Here is an 8,102-nt window from a genome sequence, read left to right on the forward strand (position 1 = left end):
AAAAATAGCCCAGCTTTTTGGCAGGCACCTGTAGTCCCAGCTCCTTAGGAGGCTGAGACCAGAGAAATGCTTGAGCCCAAGAGTTTGAGCTTGCTGTGAGCTATGATGCCAGGACAATCTACCAAGGGTGACAAAGTAAGATACTGAATAAAAAGAAAAAGAGAGAAAGAAAGAAACATCCCTCTTGTACGTTGCATGTCACACTGGCAATACTAAGAGCACAAAGAGGTGAGATGATACACTGAAAAAAAAAATATTTTTTTTTTTAGAGACAGAGTCTCACTGTACCGCCCTGGGGTAGAGTGCCGTGGTGTCACACGGCTCACAGCGACCTCTAACTCTTGGGCTTACACGATTCTCTTGCCTCAGCCTCCCGAGCAGCTGGGACTACAGGCGCCCACCACAACGCCAGGCTATTTTTCTGTTGTTGTTGTTGCAGTTTGGCAGGGGCTGGGTTTGAACCCGCCACCCTCGGCATATGGGGCCGGCGCCCTACTCACTGAGCCACAGGCGCCGCCTGAGATGATACACTGAAACAGTAGGAAATACATAGTGGTTCAGAGGATTATGGGTGAGTTTAAGCGACATTATGAGTAGAGAAATACAACATATGCTGAAAGTTGCTGAAAAAAGAACAGGTGAGCTTTCTAGGAACAAAATGACATTTAAAGGAAGCTGCTTGGGGCGGCGCCTGTGGCTCAGTCGGTAAGGCGCTGGCCCCATATACCAAGGGTGGCGGGTTCAAACCTGGCCCCGGCCAAACTGCAACCAAAAAATAGCCGGGCGTTGTGGCGGGTGCCTGTAGTCCCAGCTACTCGGGAGGCTGAGGCAAGAGAATCGCTTAAGCCCAGGAGCTGGAGGTTGCTGTGAGCTGTGTGAGGCCACAGCACTCTACCGAGGGCCATAAAGTGAGACTCTGTCTCTACAAAAAAAAAAAAAAAAAGGAAGCTGCTTAGACTTGGAACTTGCAGCTTAGCAGGCAGGGGGCCAGCCACATAGATTGGGGCTGGTGGGTTTGAATCTGGTCTGGGCCTGCTAAACAACAATGACAACTGCAACATAAAATAGCTGGTTATTGTGGTGGGTACCTATAGTCCCAGCTACTTGGGAGGCTGACTCAAGAGAATCGCTTAAGCCCAAGAGTTTGAGGTTGCTGTGAGCTGTGATGTCACTGCACATTACTGAGGGCAACATAGTGAGACTCTGTCTCAAAAAAAAAAAGGATGTTGCATACACATTAGTAATAGTACATGAAAATTCACAGAAAGTTCAAACTAATCAACAAGAAAAGAGCAAACAATTTCATTTATTACTGGACAAATGACACGAACAAAAACGTCTCTCAAAAAGACACATGAGGCTGGGTGCCATGACTCACACCTGTAATCATAGCACACTGGGAGGCCGAAGCGGATGGATTGCTTGAGCTCACAGGTTCAAGACCAGCCTGAACAAAAGCAAGACCATGTCTCTACCAAAAATAGAAAAACTGAGGCAAGAGGTCGCTAAAAATAAAAAATTAGCCTGGTATCCTGGGAGGCTCCTGTAGTCCCTGCTACTCCAGAGGCAGAGGCAAGAGGATAGCTTGGGCCCAGGAGGCAGACACTGCAATGCAATAGAATGACACCTCTGCATATTACCTGGGATGACAAAGTGAGATTGTCTTAAAAAAGAAATCTCAATTCATAAACTGAAGTAAATGACAAAAGCACACTTTAATAGTTTGTACTAGGAAAAAAACAAATATCTAAATGACCAAAGAAAACCATATCCACTTTGCAGAGGTTGTAAGGAAATTCCTGCCAGTTACACCTCTGTACTAAACAATGACATCTTCTAAAATATATAAAACAGTAGACACACAATTGTATGGAATCCTAACACATTCCAGACAGGACAATCCACAAAAGGAATAAAGACAAAGAAAAACATACACAATAGTAAAACAGAGAATTAAATACATAAAAACCAGAATCATGTATAATATGTGAAAATGGATAAAATGAGAGTAGCAGTGCCTGAAGGAAACGACAGTAGGAACCACACCCATCTTTTTAGTGAGCTATGCTCACCACGTGGACCTGGGGATCCAACACAGGGCGCTTCTGTCCCCTCACTTTTTCTTTCACTGAGTAAAAATCTCAGAGGAGCCGACCTCGTCCCCTGTTATACACAGCAGCAAACGTTGACTAATACCTAAGTAAAGAGTGGCTCGGGGATTCTTGTGAAATAAGAAGAAACACATACACTGGTCCCCTCCCAGGTTCCTCACATACATTCCTAACAGTCTGAAATTTTCTAGGTGACAGGAATGTGACATGTTCTAATGAATCCACTTCTATGGTGTCCCGCATAAGGGCTGGTCACCAGAAAGATCAAGCTATGATTACAAGGCTGAAATTTTTAGCCCCAACCAACATCTTCCAGGAAGGGGAGAGGGCTGGAGGCTGAGTTAACATCATTGATGACACTCTATAAAACGGTCTACACTGTGGGGTTAGGAGAAATTCCAAGTGCTGAACACACGGATGTGTGTGGAAGGTGGGGCACCCAGCGAAGCTTCAATGAGCCTTGTCCTGTGAGCCTCTTCATTTGGTTATTCCTCTCAAATGTTCCTCATAATAAATCAGTGACACACTTTGTGTGTCACTGGAGATCAGTGAGCCAGCCTCGAAAATAATCACACCTGAGCAGGGCTTCAAGGAACCTCCAACTTACACCTGGTTGGTCAGAAGGAGACACGACAACAACCTACTCCTGTGAGTAGAGTATAACGTGAGGAGCAGACCTTACCCTGTGGGATCTAACCCTAACTCCAAGGAGACAGGGTGACAAATGAAGGATAGGAAACTCTTTGATGGCCACTAAAACATAGGGTGTTTGTGGGGAGAAACTCAACACGTTTTACTGGGCAGAAAAGGATAGTCTCTGTTGAGTGGCAGGTGAGATGATGAACACTTTGGCTTGTTCTTATCTCCAATTGACCTGAAAAGGCAGAGAGGGCTGGAGACAGCTCTGTGCTGTGCCCTGGCCCAAATGCAAAGAAAGAACAGCCTTTATTTTCTCACATCCTGATGAGGTTTCCCAGTATAGAAAATGGGTTGACACCTAAAGAGTTCAATGCCGCAGATCTATGGTGGCCTCAGCTCTGACCACTATGGACAGAGAACTGAGCAGCAGATAGAATCAAATAGAGAAGGACACACCACAGGAGAAAGAGATCCTTGGACATGGCTTTCTACACAGACAGGGGACCAAAGTGTTCATAGAGTTATTGTCCTGTAATCAAATAATTTGCCTTGATCTCAGTTTGAGTTGCAGCACCACTGTAGGGTGAAAACGTCAACTGTTCCACATGCAAAGAACAGAGTGGTAAGCAGAGACAAAGATTTATCCTTAGAGGTCATAGGATTTAACCTTTTGTTCATCCACAGAACCCCTAACTGGCAGGCTTTCCCATACACAGTTTAGCAGTGTGGCTTCCACTGTGCCCACCTGAGCTCTTACCTGAGTGGACACCCCTGATCCCTTCCTCCCAATTTGCATTTCTTGGTGTTTTCACTACAGTCTCCACAGTCCAGGGCTCATTCCCTTTCTCCAACATGCAGGTAACAGTCAGGTCAGGAAGCAAGAGTCCTGCTTGTAAAAACAAGGAATCAAGAAGTGCTGCAGCTTTGTCAAAATCCAAGCCCTATGGGTAGGTAAGACAGAGGACATTACAAACGTATCAAGAAAAATATTCCACAAATTCATCCACATAAGGCTGCTTTCTGAATGTGTTGAAACTGTGCTATGCAAACATCATGCTCTCTCTCAGGACGTACTGAAGAAAGGTTCTGGGTAGAAAATAGGGAACTAGAGATATTTTTCTAAAAAGTCTACGATTTAGAGCCACAATATGCTCACCCAGGGAGACCAGGTTCCTGTAGTTCTCCAGCATCACAGCCCTGTACAAAGCCCTCTGAGCAGGGTCCAGGCATTGCCACTCCTTCTGAGTGAACTCTACGGCCACATCCCTGAATGTCAATTGTCCCTGAAATGAGAAACCAAAGAGGTTTCACCAAAGAGGAATGGAAAGAAATCTCTTCACAGAAAACCAGAAGAGCAGTGAAAAAAATTGATGTGATTGAAATATGTATTTTGAAAAATCCACACTAATATATTTTTCAGCTTGCCATGTCTTGTGCTCTACTTTTCCTTGAGCAGTTATGACATTCTCTAAATTAGGGTGGATCTCGCTTTTGTGAACATTACAAGAGAAACAAGTATGACATTAACACAGGCTTATATCTGTTCTCTATAGAGGTATTAGATCTGTTTGACACACCAAATATCATTCAGTGTCCCCCCAAACTAGAAAATAAGTGTTGTCTTGAAGATCACTATGTCCACGGTGGCTTGTAGAAAGATGAGAATCTGGCTCAGCTCCCATAGCTCCTATAGCTAGCCACATAACACTGAGGCTAGCAGGTTCTAACCTGGGCTGGGCCTAGCAAACAATGACAACTACAACAAAAAAATAGCCGGGCATTGTGGCAGACACATGTAGTCCCAGCTACTTGGGAGGCTGAGGCAAGAGAATCACTTAAGCCCAAGAGTATGAGATTGCAGTAAGCTGTGATGCAACAGCACTCCACCAAGAATGACATAGTGAGACTCTGTCTCAAAAAAGAAAAAAAGAAAAACATCAGAATCTAAAAACCAGTATGATGATAGCAAAAGCTGTGTCAGAAGCTACTGAACAATTCCTATGTGATAAGAATGACTCTAAACACTTGGACTACCTGCTATACTAACAACAGCCATGAGAGAAAGATCTCTTCCCATCTTACCGAGGAGGCAACCGTGTCTCACACACTATAAGAAGAATCTTCCCTGGGGTCAGTGCGCTAAAAAGAGCAGAGTAAATCCTGACCCCAGGTGACTGGGTATTAGGCTCGGACTAATGGTTCAAACCCTTAAGAAGCAGACCAATCTCAGAGGTAAAATGACAGAGAATTACCTCATTTAGAAAAATAGAAACAAGTTCAAGGGTGAGAACATGCAACTGCATAAAAGGTCATGACATGCACACACACACACACCTATGCTGTTTATATGTGAGCAGTGTTACTGATGTCAGCTCATTAACATGATAGAGGAGGGGGTCACCCAGTGCCTGTCCACCTCCCTGCACTGTGCTGAGTGGCCTCGTGAGGGTGGAGGGCAGAAACTCCTACATGGAGCTGAGCCAGTACCAGGACCAGCACTTCCAGGGTGACAAGGGAGGCTATGAAAACCTACACAAGAAAAACTGCATCAGGGCCGGATGTGGTACCTCATGTATGTAATCCTAGAACCCTGGGAGGCCAAGGCAGGGGGATACCTTGAGCTGATGAGTTTGAGACCAGGCTGAGCAAGAGGGAGATTTCATCTTTACTAAAAATAGAATGACTAGCAGGGCATGGAGGCAGGCACCTGTCATCTCAGCAACTCAGGAGGCTGACACAAGACAAGCACTTCAGCCCAGGGATTTGAGGTTGTTCAGGGCTATGAAATCATGGCACTCTACTCAGGGCAACAAGAAAAAAAACCTGGCATGCCAGATGCCATGAACATTTTACCACATACATTATCTGTAAACATACGACCTGAAAGCTGCCGTGTAGAATATATAATGAAACAGTCACTTACAAATCTTATCCAGTCACGCACCTCATGTCAGTAAACCCAAGCACATTGAGGGGTCGAGGAGAGAGGATTATTTGAAGCTACAAGTTCAACTCCAGCTTGGGCAACTTGAAGAAACCCCCCCTGTATACACAGTCAAAAGTAGCCAGGCATGGGGATGTGCACCTGTACTCTCAGCTATGTGGGAGGATGACTTGAGCACAGGAACTGGAAGGTGCAGCGAGTGTGATTGGGCCACTGCTCTCATGTCTGTGAGAGGTAAAAAAAAGTCCCTACAGGAATACCACAGACTCTGTGGGATAGAAATGCTGAGACTGAGCAAATCTATGGCACCCAGAGATTTATCTTGACTCCATATTTTTTACTTTTTTTTAGACAGAGTCTCATTATGTCACCTTGGTAGAGTGCTGTGGCGTCATAGCTCACAGCAACCTTAAACTCTTGGGCTTAAGCAATTATCTTGTGTCAGCCTCCCAAGTAGCTGGGACTACAGGCGACTGCCAAAACGCCCAGCTATTTTTTTGTTACAGTTGTCACTTGCTTTAACTTGCCCGGACTGGGTTTGAACACACCAACCTTGGTATATGTGGCCGGTCTCCTACCACAGAGCTATGGCCACTGCCTTGACTTCTTATTTTAAAACAGATGACGGAGGGCAGCGCCTGTGGCTCAGTCGGTAAGGCGCGGGCCCCATATACCGAGGGTGGCGGGTTCAAACCCGGCCCCTGCCAAACTGCAACCAAAAAATACCCGGGCGTTGCGGCGGGCACCTGTAGTCCCAGCTACTCGGGAGGCTGAGGCAAGAGAATCGCTTAAGCCCAGGAGTTGGAGGTTGCTGTGAGCTGTGTGAGACCGCGGCACTCTACTGAGGGCCATAAAGTGAGACTCTCTCTCTACAAAAAAAAAAACAAAAACAGATGATGGAATAAAACAGGCTGTATCACTGATGTCTCTCTATCTGTCCATTCTATTCCCGGTCATAAACAATTGGGCATGAGAAGCAGGGCGTTGTGGCGGGCGCCTGTAGTCCCAGCTGCTCGGGAGGCTGAGGCAAGAGAATCGCTTAGGCCCAGGAGTTGGAGCTTGCTGTGAGCTGTGTGAGGCCACGGCACTCTACCGAGGGCCATAAAGTGAGACTCTGTCTCTACAAAAAAAAAAAAGAAACAATTGGGCATGAGAAACACGGTGATTCAGTCCTTTACCTTAAAACATAGTAGAAAATCAGGCAGAAAAGATGACCCTGAAGATGCCCTTTCCAGAATGTACCATGTTACCCATGACTACGCAGAGCTGGCAGTGTACCCAGAGGTGGCCCCTGAACAGTCCCACCTGCCCAACAGCACTGCTGCCACAGAGCCACCCCTTCTCTACCCTAGGGCTGAGGGTGAAGCCCTTCCCAGGACTGAGCCCAGTGGAGCCTCTTCACTAGGTCATGTCACTGGGTCTCAGAGAGTAAGAATTAAAATAGAGATGAGAAGACCTGAAGGAAGGCATGGGGGAGTGGGAGCAAACATGTCACTCACAAAGGCTCAGAGTCAGAGAAGATCAGCAAGTCTAATGCCCATTTCTGAGAAAGGAGAAAGACACAGAATAATCCACTGAGAGTATCACGGTACCTGAGCAATAGCCATTGCTGATTCCTCTTCTTTCCTCTTCCCCCAGATCTGGGTTTCTTCCTCATCCAACACGAATATTTAAAAGTCAATCCTGATTTAAAAAACATGGTGTTCAATGGAGAATCAATACACTGCCTTTCTATCCAGGATGTCATGGAGAGGCAAGACTTCCCACATAAGAGGATGGTTCTCAGCTCAGCGCCTGTGGCTCAAGTAGCTAAGGTGCTAGCCACATACACCTGAGCTGGCGGGTTCGAATCCAGCCCAGGCCCACCAAACAACAATGACGGCTGCAACCAAAAAATAGCCAGGCATTGTGGCAGACGCCTGTAGTCCCAGCTACTTGGGAGTCGGAGGCAGGAGACTTGCTTGAGCCCCGGAGTTGGAAGTTGCTGTGAGCTGTGATGCCACGACACTCTACCCAGGGCGACAGCTTGAGGCTCTGTCTCAAAAAAAAAAAAAAAAAAAAAAAAAAGATGGTTCTCTCCGTCCCTAAAAGTAGGGGGATGCAGAGAAAATACACTTCTACAGGATGATGAACTACTGAGTCTCTGACCCCTTCATCAGACCTCACTCCTGTGCTGGTGACTTCCCCACTCACGTTGTAGCAGGGAGGAGCTGGGCTGCACTGAGCTCCCCTCCAGGGCACAGCCCCAAACCCTAAGCAGAGCACAGGCCCTTACTGCTCTGTGATCACAGGCTCAGCTCAGCCCTCAGCCGTGGAGGACAGAGACCCTTTGTGTTTAGTGCTGGACATGAATTGGACACACCTGGTGACTGGAACCATTATTGACATGGTGGTTCCCAGTCGGACTA

Source organism: Nycticebus coucang, chromosome 10 (assembly GCF_027406575.1).
Source record: "Nycticebus coucang isolate mNycCou1 chromosome 10, mNycCou1.pri, whole genome shotgun sequence".
Classification (NCBI taxonomy): Eukaryota; Metazoa; Chordata; class Mammalia; order Primates; family Lorisidae; genus Nycticebus; species Nycticebus coucang.